Source organism: Aegilops tauschii, chromosome 3 (assembly GCF_002575655.3).
Source record: "Aegilops tauschii subsp. strangulata cultivar AL8/78 chromosome 3, Aet v6.0, whole genome shotgun sequence".
Classification (NCBI taxonomy): domain Eukaryota; kingdom Viridiplantae; phylum Streptophyta; class Magnoliopsida; order Poales; family Poaceae; genus Aegilops; species Aegilops tauschii.
In genome coordinates, this window is record NC_053037.3 from 12,181,720 (window position 1) to 12,195,829 (window position 14,110).

The 14,110-nt window shown below is 44.2% G+C and overlaps 2 long non-coding RNA genes across 3 annotated transcripts; both read left to right on the top strand.

The window, feature by feature from the left end:
- Positions 1-791: 791 nt before the first annotated feature.
- On the top strand, positions 792-1,950 carry LOC123497481 (uncharacterized). Its single transcript, XR_006671321.2, has 3 exons — positions 792-1,122; positions 1,215-1,701; positions 1,791-1,950. It is a non-coding gene; the product is annotated as an uncharacterized lncRNA (long non-coding RNA).
- Positions 1,951-1,992: 42 nt separating this feature from the next.
- Positions 1,993-12,423, top strand: LOC123497791 (uncharacterized). 2 transcript variants are annotated; one of them, XR_006671587.2, is made up of 6 exons: positions 1,993-2,084; positions 2,218-2,400; positions 2,699-2,760; positions 3,373-3,439; positions 4,936-5,045; positions 10,852-12,423. It is a non-coding gene; the product is annotated as an uncharacterized lncRNA (long non-coding RNA). The 2 variants fall into 2 exon arrangements; XR_006671588.1 differs by lacking the exon at positions 10,852-12,423 and having other exon boundaries at positions 4,936-5,046.
- The last annotated feature ends 1,687 nt before the right edge of the window (positions 12,424-14,110 follow it).

The window sequence follows — 14,110 nt, forward strand, 5'->3', positions numbered from 1 at the left end:
CTGACGCATGGCGACTCTGTCGATCCCGGAGAACACAAAGGTCGAATAATGGCCGGGTTTAGAGGAAGGGTGCGGCGGCGGCCGCGGCTCGGGCATGGCATGGCGTACAAACGGTGCGGTAGTGTTGCCGGTCACGGCATTTTGCGAGGGTAATCCAGTGCTGAACAAAATCGACTGCCCTAAATATTTCGAACGCAACTTACAAACAACCAGTGCATGCATGAGAATTTTACTTAACAAATCATCCAGAAATAAGAGAAGGATACTCCTACAAGCCTCCTTAGAGCTCAGACGAATCCGGCCGTCCGTTGCGTTGGCTTGATGGCGTTTCGACCGTCGGATCGAGACATCAAACGTGCTCTGCCGTCGGATCTGAGAGTAGCACTATAGGAATGAATAGTTACCGCCCCTTCCCGGTCTCTCTCACTCTGCGGATTCGGCCTGATCTCGCTGACGTGTGGGGTAACCCGCTGGTGGGCCCCGCATGTCATTTGCTGTGGCTGAGGCGCGTCCCGTGCGGCCCGTCGGCGTGCTCCACCGTTAAAAGATCTCATGCCACCGCCGAAATTCCCGTGCCCCGCCGAGGGCATTTGTGACATTTCACCTAATCCTATGCCAAGTGGCTTCTCACCATTGGTTGCTCGCTCCCCAATCAGCGAGATAGCTAGGGTCGGGTCTCTTCCTCGCATCTCTCTCACGTTGAAGCCGCCGCCCCCTCCCCTTCTCTCGTGTCGAAGCCGCCGCCCCTTCCCTTCCCCTCGCGCAGCCGCCCCCTCCCCCTTCCCCTCGCGCCGCCGCCCTCGGAGAAGCACCGTGGCCGCTACTGCTCCGCGTCGCCGCTCCTCACCCACCCACCGCGACCGCCTCCTCTCCCGGAACCCTAGCCAGCCGCACGCAACCCATGGCGTCGCCCAGCTCGCCGCCCTCGGCCATCACGTCGTCGCGGGGCTCCTCGCGCAGCACGGCCTCCGCCAAGGCCGCACCCGAGGCCGACCAGGAGGCCACGGTCTCCAAACGCTCCCGCAAGAGCAGCACGTCCGGGAAGAAGAACTCGGCGCCCAAGGCGGTGGCGGGAAAGAAGCCGAAGAATTGGTGAGAGACTCCCTGGTTCACCACTGCTAGGTACCTCTTCCTCCTCAGCTGCATATGCTTTTGATTATTTGGTTCCTTGCTTTATGTGGGATATGATAACATTTTGTTTATATATTCGGTAGATGTACAAGCAGCAGAAGCAAACCTCCCCTCCGCTCATTGCTGCTGGTACAGACTCGAGTTGTCGATGTAGATCGATCTAGTGCCCCCTCCTCAGTTTTTTTGTTTGGTGGTACGTGGATCTGCTCGTGCACTGGTGAGCCACCCGTTCTACTCCACCTTTTCCTCTGATATTCAGTGCAATTCATGCATTGCTTTGTGCTCAGTTGATGTGGAATGTGCTTAATGTTTCCCAGTAGAAAGCTCAGTATGGCCATGTGTTGTTCAGCACTGGCTCATGATAATGTTCCTGTTTAGGAACAAATTTATCACTCATTGTTTTTCCAGAGTGAGTTATAATCAATAATAATTGTTCCTTTTATGAGTGAGCTTATTGTTCTTTTTTTATTTGCATAATGGGGAGCTAATAAACCCGGGGTCCCGGCAGATATACCTCATCTTCACGGCGGACGGCACCTTCCGCGAGGAGGACAACTCCAACTATTTCAGGTACATCACCATGCTCACTCGCACACCACAGTCATAATTCAGCTCTGCCTCGAAGTCTCGCTGGGATTAATCGTGCTTGTCCTCTGAAGCGCATTATCTACAGTCCTGTCCACGACGTGCACATCCCCTACCAGCAGAACGACATGTTCGGGTTCGTCACCTTCGTCTACAAGAAGAAGGGCAAGGTCCCCGGCAAGTTCAGGCAAGCCCACGGTGATCTTTGCCTCTTACTTCCGGCAGCAGTAACTAACAGCAACATCCCCATGACCATTTACTTTTGCTTTTGCTCTGCAGGAAGCTGAAGGGCGAGAGGGTGGACTTCTCTAGCTGGGGGTCTCCCACAGGGCTCGACGCCAGGGACCCCTTCGATCTCCACCAGATTGGTTCGTCATTGTTGCAACCTCATGTTGATTGTTTATATGCATGATGAGTAATTGTGTGCTGAGATTCTTGTGTTGGGTTGGATTCCGTGTACCTCACCTCTGTTTGATGTGTGGCTTTGCCATCTTGCTGTAGGTGCTGCTCAATCCGTGAGTTGCATCTAATTATGCGTTGGACAACTCAACAAGTTGATTCTGAGTCTATTCTGGTGCACAGTCGGTCGATGCTTTCTAATGATATACAGATCTTCTAATATTGTAGAGCGCTAACAAAAAGACTCGCTTCAAGTGCCAAGAAGATCATTTCTTGCAAGATAAGGTGGTAAGCTTCTCCATCTGTGTATCCATGTTTTCCCCCTAGAAACGATGGCTGCATGTTTATGTCATTCTGTGTATAATATAGCTATATGTTGGTTTTACTCCATGACTACAATTCCATTGCTCGAAGAGTTCCTGATAAAATGATTAAAAGGAGCAGCATCATCATTGTGTTTTTCTTTTCTTTCAGAGATTGAATGCATATTTGGTATGTGGCAGTGGAGGTGCTGTTGATCCCTAGATGTTTTCTTGATTTTATACATGCTCTGCATTTTGATGTGCTGCACCCTCCTGTTCAGGGTGGATAAATCGTACAAGCTGACTGCCTGCAACCGGGAACCCGATATATGCCCGGATTAAGGTTAGTAAAAAATGTTGTACTCAATAACTGCCTATCAACTCCTTGACTGCATATATTCTGCTTTTGTGAATGCATGAGAAAAAGAGAGATGAAATCCTATTTCTAGCGAGGCCCAGATCGAAAAATGTATGGCCACACAAAGTTTAGTTAAGACTATGTATCTAGATGATATGGCACACAGATGAACCAGGACTTATAAAGTGCCCTGTATCATACAGATGTATCCATGGTGTACAAAATTAGTACTTAAGCATTGGCGTACATACATGAGAAAAATATTGTTGCTCTGTAAAAATATTGTGTTCGTGCATATCTATTTTGAGCCCTTCACTTGCTGACATGAGTGACATCTAAGAATCAAAGCCCACTGATGAACAGTTAATTATAAAAGCACCGTATATCCTTTCTCTTGGGGGTTATTTGTTAGTTTCTCTGATATTAACTGTAAAATGCGTACTTTCATTATTTCACTGATAGTCTAATATTGAACATAAACATTTATTCTTGGATGATATGTGTGAGTTGTGGGCTTCCTGCCCTTTATCACAAATAGATAGGACGTACTTCAGAATTTAGCTGGCTTCAGATTAATCCACTTGTTATTTTGAGCAGGAAAGAGTACCTTGTTGAACCAACTCTTTGGGCCAAATTTTAGGGAGATGGATGCGTTCAGGGGAAGGTATAGTCTATTTTCTTTACCTATCTTTCTTTCATTTTTTTTCACTTCTCTTATCATGAAATCGGGCTTTCAAATGTAGCACACTCTTAGATTTGATAGTATATCTTTGTTATGTTATCAGAATCGCAAATTTAATAGATTGGGAGTGTTCGATTTAAATTATATGCCAGCTTTGCCATGCTTGCCAATGTTCACTTCTGGTGCAAGTGCTTTTATAATTGCAACGTCGGGAAGTGTCTTGTTTGAAGATAGGAACAGTAGTTCAATTACACAAATGTTTGAATGGGAACTTATATGAGTTAGAGGGAATAGTTGTCTGGCCTTACCAAAGTCAGCATAAGGAAAAGAATTGCCTCGGCTAACACCATATTTGTAGCGATGATAGATGCAAATCAAAGAACTTAATAGGAGAATTATTTTTGTATTTGGTCTATCTCTACAAAGGTGATGCTTGCTCCCATTCATGGCTTGGTTTGATAAATTAGTTGGACTTGTGATTAACTAGCAGTTCCTACATATATGTGCTTCCATTAGGAAGAAGAATCTACCATGCTAGATTATTTGATCCAGGGCTTAAGTTATATACCAAAATAATGCTGGGAGGAGTTCTGTCAGAAGTACCTTGAGCCTTTTTTATTTTTACATTCTGTTTTGCGCACTCATTTAATGCCACTTGCAATCTGAAGTAGAAAATATCATAAAGAGCTTAATGACTTCTATCATTATTAGTCATAGTATATTAAAGGGTCTTTAGGTGACCAATGAGGAAATAATCAATTGTGAGTGCTTAATATGCTTACAATGTGTCATATAAATTACCAAAATGTTCAGAATTGGGATATTAGGGCTTGAGTGGGCAGGTCCCATAAATAATAAACATACCTCATATACTGGTTGTCAGTAAACCAACCACTAAGATGGATAGGCTCCATATGCAATTGACCTTCTGGTAATCCTCAACATCTATCCCTTGGTTGTGTGTATACGTCTCTTATGCCTCAAGTCATTGGTAAGAAAAATATTTTGAATTTTCCTTTTGACGCCCCCTTTATGTTATGGGCACTTGAATGATTGAGGAAGAAACTGGTTACTTCTAAATGTGCTACTGCAGATCAAGGATGAACTCATCTATTTTCTTTCTTCAATCTCAGGCGATGATTTATCTCATGTTCACTAACATTCATTTTGTACGTAGTTATCTCATTGATCCATGACATCGACCATCCCCTGTTTGAATATTTAGCTTGCTTTTGCTACTAATTATGAGTTCCTATATTGGTTCATTTGGCTTACAATAATATAAGGACCGACTCTTTTCATTGTGGAAGTTATTCTTCTACTAAGAGAGGTCCTATCGGTGCTTGATAATGTACGATTAACTGTGTTGATATCTCTAACCTACTACCACTCTGCAGAGTGTAGTCTTAGGTATTGCCTGTACCAATGCAATTTTATCTAAACTGATCGATGAGGTATTTGTATTCTCTAATTTACAGACTATATACAAGCGGTTCAGCCAAGGAGGACTCAAGTTTGCAACCACCACAGAGATAAGGCTATGGAACAATAGTGTGTGCCTGTTCTGTGCAATTTTTCTCTCATCGAGGTATGCCTCCGTCTCACTGGGCCAGGGTTCGACTTGTTAGGATGATCTCCACCGTGTGGGCCCAACGGCCCACCGGGCCCTTAGATCTGCGCCCTGATCGGGGGTGCTCAACCCACTATGGTTGACGGGCCCCTGTCACCTGCACTATATAAAGAGGTGGGGGCCGGCGGCTCGCATCACGAGGTTCGTCGCGACGCCGTACACCCCACCTACATCCCCTACCGATCTAGGGTTAGTGCAGTGCTGACGGGAAGCACCGCCACCGCTACTCTGCCATCACCGGCCACCGTCACCATGGCCGGCACCGGGAGCTCCTCGAGCCACAAGAAGAAGGTAATACCTACCACCACTGTTGCCGGAATCCTAGCCTAACCGATCCGTGATTCTATCAATGGTATCAGCCAGAGATTGGTTTAGGATTTTCGGTACAGAAAAGAAAAGGAAATCCCCTCCCGAGAGAAACCCTAACCCCAAAACAAAAAGAAAGAGGGGAGAAGGGCAAAGTGCGCCGCCGGAAGGCCGCGCCGTTCCTCTCGATCCGGACGCGCATCGGCAAGCCGAGGCGTCGGACGAAGAACTACCCCACACGGGGCAAAGGGCATCGCGAACAAACCGCTCGACGGCGGCGCGCTCACCGCAAGGTGGACACGCAGCCGGCGAGGGGGATGACCAAGACGCCGCCGTAGAGAGCTCTGCTGTCGTCGAAAACGAAGGGGAGCAGAAGGGTTAAAGTAGCCTCGTCCTCTCTGCCACAGAAGGTGGAGATGGAGCGGGGAAAGGGAGAAGCTCGCGTGCGGCTCGCGCGGCGCGGTAGCTTCACGCCGTCGCCGGCGGCCGGCGGAGCCCCGACCCAGCTGCAGCACAGAGAGAGACAGAGGCGGGCGCGTAAGGGAGCAGAGGAGGGCGCAAGCGCGACCCCCTCTCTCTCTACCACAGGAAAGGAAGGGAGACGCGACACGGTGGCTTTTCGCTGCCGTCGCGGTGGCCGGGCGACAGAGAGAACGGAAGCGAGAGGCTGAGAAGCGAGCGGCGCACGCGGGGGAAAATGGGGACTAGGTTTCGGGATCGGGGGACTCTCCCGTTTTTGTCCAACCGAAAACCCCGCTCGGCCGTCCGATCTAAAAGAACGGCCAGGATCAAAGACCTAGCGCCGCCCCAGGCCAATTGGGCCGAAAGCGTGAACGCACCAGGCCGCTGCCGCGGCGGGCCGTGGGCCGATTAGCTAGGGCGGCCGAACGGCGCTCGACTAGCAGGCCGTGGACCGCACCTCATAGGCCGTGGCCGATTTTTGCCTCACGCGCCAGGCCGAGGCCGGGTGCAGCTGCCGTGTTTTACTGATTTATTTTTGTCCATTTTTTTGGGCAAATTTTATACAGTATTTTTTTTCTTTTCAAAATTTTTCTAACGAAATTTTTTGTTTAGAAAATAGAAAAGTAAACAGAAAAAGTTTCTGAAAATGAAAATAGAAAATTTTCAGAAAAAGAAATGTTCATGAATTTTACAAAGAAAATAATAAAGTTCATGAATTTTTTATTTGGTCCAAGAAAAGTTTATGTAAAGGATAAAAAGTTCATGAATTTTCTATTCATGTTTTTCTGCTGCAAATAAAAATAAAAGTGCTCCTTTAAAAGTGAATAGAACTAAAGTAAAAGATTAAATTGTTGCTTCTCTAATGCGTTTATGAACCAACCGGTTAAAATTGCTTAGAGAGTAAATGAGTGCAGAATTGTTTCTGCATAGAATATTGAAAGTTTCCGCTGCAAAGAAAAAGTTTTATCCTCCAGTTAAATTGGAACCAACGGGAAAATTTAATTGGAAGAACTGTTCTTAGCAATGTTTTCCCCTATGGGTGAAATAAGATGCAGATAGTTTCCGATATGATAAAAGAAAGATATTTGTTTTAAAGTTAAAATATGGTATTGTTATTTTCTAACCAACATTGATGATAACGGTACTATAATTCTTTGAGCCTTATGTTCGAAACTTAAATCTCTGATAAATTTTATATCAAAGTGATCAATTTTCAGAGAACATTTAAAGATCAAGAAATGCTCTTGAACTAGAGAAATGTATATTTCTTGTTCACTGCAATAAAGTTGATGATGATTATTATTTCTAGGTAAAGTTGTTTAATAAAATACTATCATCACATTGTTTATGAGTAATATGCATTATTTCCATTTCCACCCAACGGTGATATGGAATTAATGTAGAAGGATGATGTTTTATTCTAATTCTGCCCAACGGTGATTTCGAATATAAAAGAAGGTTTTAAAAGTTTCATGTGCATATTTTTTAACCAGACCAACATGGGGTTATTTTTTATGCTCATTATTGTTGATTATTGGCTAATTTTTCTCAGACTAAAAGTTTTCCATGCTTTCATTCGTGAAAGCAAATGGCTGGGTACTTGTGACCCGAAAGATGACCAAGAAAGGTCATAACGTGAGGGAGTATGTTCTCTCTAAAGAATGGCTTTAAAAGAAAAAGAATTATTGGATATTATTCCAAGAAAAGAAAAAATATAGATCATTGAGAGTCTTGGTTGACGAATGTTTTTCATGTACTCTCTCTGAAAAAGAAGATTTTTCAGTCAACATGATTTGAGATGAAACAAGCAACATGTGTGTTTAATTTGACCAACGTCGGATCAAGCATGTGTGTCAAAGAGCATTTGGATTTATTTCTGAATTTGATGATTGAATATGCAGTCAAAAGAGCCAATTATGGCATTTATGTCCCTTACAGGGAATTACCCGTATAGCGGGAAAAGATGATTATGATAAAATCGCCTGGCGGGAAAAGTCTGGGAAAATACATGCGTAACTAGGTAAAGTTGACATAGTATTATGTCAAAAATCCTGTATGGCAGGAGAAATGTAGGCAAAGGACCTATCCTGTATGACATGAGAAAGATATGATGACTCATGTGCGTTTAGTGTGTCCCACACTGGGAGAAAAGTATGGAGTAGCTATTATGCTTTCCTAGTATCGACCGTACACCACGGTCATTAAGCACTCGATAAATCCAAGGAGAATAAAAGTTAAAGACGAACCTAAAGATAAGAATGATATGCAAGTGTGACTTGCAAAAGTACTAATGATAAAGAACTCTGTTGAGTTTCTGAAATGGAATGAGGAAAAAGTACTCCCATACCAGTTAACAGATAACTTCATTTCGTATGAAGTAATCAGATAAATGAAGTAGATACTCAAAGTTTCCTCAATTCACAAGAGTTGTGAATGGTTTTTCGAAATTGTGGCAGAAAAGTTCTTGCCACATTTCGAGGGGGAGAAAGATATATGAGATATCCATTAATGAAGAATGTGATCGTCTCGGGGAGTACGACGATCATAATAATACCCCTAAAGAAAAGAAACAGTTGTATTCCTGGATCTTTTACAGTTCTGAAAGCAAACTAAGGAATACTAAGACGGTGCTTAAAGTGCCATAAAGAAGAAAGTTTTAATAGAATAAACCCAAATAATAAAGTTTAAAGATACGCCATTTTTAGTGAAGATGGAGTAATCTGGGGGAGCATGTTGTATGACCTATACAACACCTGATGTTAGCTCTATAAAGGATGAATGAGTACACATGGATCTTGTGACACAGGTCCATGTAAAACCTATTGCCTCTTCGAAATAAAAGACTATGGAATTAATTTGCCTCTTGGCAATGACAGAGCAACAACAACCCCATATGAAAGAAGTGCCAGTACCTGAGACACAGATGGTCTCAAGGAATGAGAAAATCAGATACTTCTGATTACTATAAAGTCTATGTTAGTGAAATTCAAATCGAGGTTGATCTCACCTCATTTAAAGCGCTCAATCGAGCTTAGAGAAGTGTCTGTTTGTCTAAATGATAAGAGACTATGTGAGATGAAATAAAATTGGTGAATCCCGACAATGTTTGGGACTCATAAGTAATTTCCAATGGAGCATAAACAGTAGGCTGTAAAAGGTCTACAAGGTCAATGTGACTCCAAAGGAAATATGTAAAGGTGTAAATCGCGACTTGAATCGAAAGACTTTGTGCAAAGAGAATGAACAAATTACAATGAGTGTCAGTGGCACATCATGACCGACATCATGATCTGAGTTACATCAGATGAATGTAAAGAACACAAGGGATACTACTTCAAGAAGTTTTTTATGGACTAGAGCAAGTCTATAGACAGTTGCATTTAAAGTTTAAAGAATCAAATGATATTTGGGTTATAGAAAATGGAAGGACAATTGTATTCATGCAAAGTTATAGAATGGGGAATTCATTTCCCAATCATGTGCATGTGGATGACGTCCTACTTGCTAGTGGTGATGTTAATCTACTTCAGGAGGAGAAAAGAAGTTCTTGTCCTCAAAGTTCAAAATTGCATTTCTCGGAGTGTCTCTCGTTATAAATATCGAGATTCACCAAGAAAATAATAAAATGGGGTATTAGGAAGTCGCATGGACATGCTAACAAAGGTCTCTAAAGTATGCATGCGAGAAAACCTACGCCTGTTCTTATAGTCAAGGGTAATGGAACTGGAAACTATGGTGTTCCAAAAGTTGATGAGAAAAGATTGAAAACGGATATGGTACCATATGCTTCAGCTGTTGGAAGCTCAATATATGACCCTGACACAATTCACGTATCCGGGTTGTTTTGGCAATATCCAGTCCATATATAGATCACTGGAATGAGTCAAAGATATCGGCCTCGTGCTGAAAGAAATAAGTGCTCTCAAAAGATTGTGAGTACAAAGACATGACTTGTGAAATGTATAGCGAAATCCACAATTGTCGCTAACTTTCATACTTGGAGGTTTTTGTGTGGAAAAGCTCCAAAGAACGAAACAATTATCATCAATGTGATGCAAAGATATTTTATAGCTTGATATGAGGCTGAGGGACAGGCAAAATGGTTAAGGAGACCTGTACCCGGAGTTAATAATGGTTGACAACAGCGATAACCATTTTAAGTTGTTCGCTCCTATGACAACGAGTCAAGTGTTGATGCCAAACACACTGACACAGAGTTATGCGTTGTAAAGGAGAAAGTCCGGAATTATGTAGAAATGCTTGAAGCATAAAAGCAACATACAAGTGTTTGCAGATCTGCTTATTAAAGGCTTACCGCTCAGTGTGTTCAGAGAACACACAGTCGACATGGGTTTTATGGTATAGTCTAAGATTTCCGGACAATAAAGGGCCCAAGGTTAAAGAATTTGTTTCAAAACAGAGAGGTACGTTGTGGCTGTCTGATTTATCGGCAATTGAGCTGTGACGATGAAACATGTTCTATGTATTGATCTGTTATGAAACGAGTAAACTAAAAGTATAAGGTCAAAAGTAAAAGTTGAGATCAAGGGGGAGAATGTTAGGATGATCTCCACCGTGTGGGCCCAACGGCCCACCGGGCCCTTAGATCTGCGCCCTGATCGGGGGTGCTCAACCCACTATGGTTGACGGGCCCCTGTCACCTGCACTATATAAAGAGGTGGGGGCCGGCGGCTCGCATCACGAGGTTCGTCGCGACGCCGTACACCCCACCTACATCCCCTACCGATCTAGGGTTAGTGCAGTCCTGACGGGAAGCACCGCCACCGCTACTCTGCCATCACCGGCCACCGTCACCATGGCCGGCACCGGGAGCTCCTCGAGCCACAAGAAGAAGGTAATACCTACCATCATTGTTGCCGGAATCCTAGCCTAACCGATCCGTGATTCTATCACGACTTGCCTACCACATATTTATTTTGTTTGTTGCACAATGCTGTAAGATTGGAGTGCATTGAGTATGCAATCCTGATTCCAGGGAAAAAAGATTATGCAGTCTATTGCATATGTTCGGTTTGGAGGGAGCCTGTAGATGATGGTGATATGGTTTCGTTTTCATTCGATGACTTGTTCAAATGATTCAAAATAAATCCAAAGCCATTTGTTGCCTCTTGAATTTCATGTTCTACCCCATGCAGAAAATCTCTCATGGTATGTATAAAAGCGAATATTATCTGTTGATGAGCTTGTTGCTATTTGGTACTGCCCATTATTAGTTCCCTAGGGCTGTAAAAACAAAAACTTCATTTCTACCCTATGATTATGTGTCAAAGATGTTTTGTAGATTTCAATTTTGATTTCTTTATCTTCAACATGGTTGATTTAGTTTCTTACCTTGCCTAAAAGTTCAGGTTGGAATGTTGCCGGTCCAGCCTATGGAGATAATGTATCTGTTATAATGTGATCACGCCAGAAATTATTTATTTGTTATAACCTGCAACTCACTTTGTTAACTTCTGTAGCACCATTTTTTTTGACAGTGGGTTAGACAGGTGTGGTTTTCAGGTTGAGTTGCATATTAGTTTTTTTAGTTTTCCTGTGTCGGTTTTTCTGGTCCAGCCTATAAGTTACTTAGTTTGATTACTGCATCTACAGTTTATTGCTGCTTCTACTTCTATTTCTACTTTATTTCTGTATTTACATTTGAATTATTTCTGCACTTACTTTATTTCTACTTCTACTATTTTTCTACACCTACAGTTTTAGTGCTTTATCTGCTCGTGGAGCTATGCCTATGTTGTATTGGGCTAAAGTTTGATTGCTTGCAAGTGTATGTTGATGTTGAATACTGGAGTAAGGATGATGATCAATGCTCTAATGAACCTGCATGATGTAGCATTACTATTAGGATATAGGGTTAGGCACATACTTTTTTTGACAATGGGTAGACACGTGTGGTTTTCAGGTGTAGTTCCCTATTGGTTTAATTAGTTTTCTTGTGTTGATTTCTCTTTTACTGTAAAGGAGAGGCTGGCTGCTCATGGCAGCGCCGGATCCGGTGGTCAGCCGTCGTCGTTGACTGTCCTCTTTGACGCAAGAGCACATGGAGAAGGAGCTCGTGGTAGCGCTGGATCCGGTGCCCAGCCGTTGCTGTTGCCTGTCCTCTTTGACGCGAGAGCACATGGAGAAGGGGCTCGCGGCAGCGCTGGAACCGGTGGCCAGCCGTCGCCGTTGCCTGTCCTCTTTGACGTGAGATCCACGCTGCTCCACTTCATCCAGGTTCACCCGGCATCATGGAGCTTGACGATGTTTCTGGCTAGTTTGCCACATAACTTGCAGTCCAGGTCGTTGCCATATTCGGGTTCTAGGTCACAGAAACAAAATTTAGAGTTAATTTATCTGGCTCAAAATATTTTGGCTCGGTAATTTCCTGCACTAGATACCCTTTTTTGTGAATTCTACAATTTGTAGCTTTGAGCACAACTGACATTCGTTTTAGTCAACTTACATTCCTGGATGTTTTCAAACTTATGTTATATTCGTAAGTTCAGGCTTGCACTTGGCTTTATCAGAATTCGAATATGCAGAACATGTGTTGGAGAAGTGCCAGTTTTGAAGATTCACTGCTTAAAATTATGTTTATGTACATTGCATTTTGTGAAACTAAAGTTTGATCATGGAAAGGTCCAGCTTAAAATTATTTATTTGTATCAACAAACTTTCCAGTGATCATAATTAATAGCATATGTTAAACCTGAATTACTACTAGCTTAGCATTACTTGATTGACCAAAATGTTGGGACCGGCACCCTCGCGCCAAGGCGCGATCCCGATCTAGTACAACAGAATTGGAGGGGGCAAGGTGTTGGGGAACGTAGCAGAAATTCAAAATTTTCTACGCATCACCAAGATCAATCTATGGAGTTTACTAGCAACGAGAGGGAAGGAGTGCATCTACATACCCTTGTAGATCGCGAGCGGAAGCGTTCAAGAGAACGGGGTTGATGGAGTCGTACTCGTCGTGATTCAAATCACCGATGATCCTAGCGCCGAACGGACGGCACCTCCGCGTTCAACACACGTACGGAGCAGCGACGTCTCCTCCTTCTTGATCCAGCAAGGGGGGAGAAGAGGTTGATGGAGATCCAGCAGCACGACGGCGTGGTGGTGGAAGTAGCGGGATTCCAACAGGGCTTCGCCAAGCGCTGCGGGAGGAGGGAGATGTGTCACGGGAGGGAGAGGGAGGCGCCAGGTCTTAGGTTTGCTGCCCTCCCTTCCCCCCCACTATATATAGGGCCAAGGGAGAGGGGGGGCGCAGCCTTGGCCCTTCCTCCAAGGAAGGGTGCGGCCAGGGAGGAGTCCATCCTCCCCAAGGCACCTCGGAGGTGCCTTCCCCCTTTACGACTCTCCCTTTCCCTTATCTCTTGGTGCATGGGCCTCCTGGGGCTGGTGCCTGTGACGCCCGGATAATCAAGCTACAGTAAAACTCTGCTAATGATGCCACGTCACCTCCATTACTGTTTCTAATCCTTCGTTAGTTCAAAACCGTTCAAAAATCAATTCAAAATATGGCAAACAACAAAAGTTTTCAAACATTGAAACAAAAATGTTCGGAGTGAACCAAATATTGCACAGATAATTATGGTGGAGAAACCACACCTTTATAAAATGTTTAAATACTATGAGATGAATAAAACAGTAGCAAAAACAATTATATAAGTGTTATTAAATATAAACAAATATTAAACTAGTTTATTTAGTCACTAAAAACTTTTTACAACTCCGATTTAGGTGTGGGCTTTAACTTATTATAAAACTATAACTATTAAAGAAATAAAATAAAACAGTAAAGGAAAATAAATAAAAGAAAAGACAATAAAAAAAGAAGGAAAAGACACCCCCCGCGCTGGGCCAAGTGGCCCAGCTGGCCTCAGCCGCCCGAATGGGCCGGCCCACCCACTCCCTTGGCCTACTTAGGCTGCCCCCCTCACCACCGAACCCTAACCCCCGCACCCATTACCCCCACACTCCTCCCCCCCACGTCTCTCTTCCCCTCGTCCCGATCTAGATCGGGGTCGCGCCCGATCCCGACGCAGCCGCCCATCCCCGACTCCGCCCTCGTCGCCCGGAACGACTCCGCCGCCGGAGGACCTCGCTGGACCGCCTCCACCTCGTCGCCGCCTTCCTCGTCTTCCTCCCCGACTCGCCTCACCAAGCCTCGCCGCCTTGTGCCCCTGCAACGCCGGTGAGGCCATCGGCCTCCGCCTTCCCTCCTCTTCCCCTCCGTCGTCGTGCAC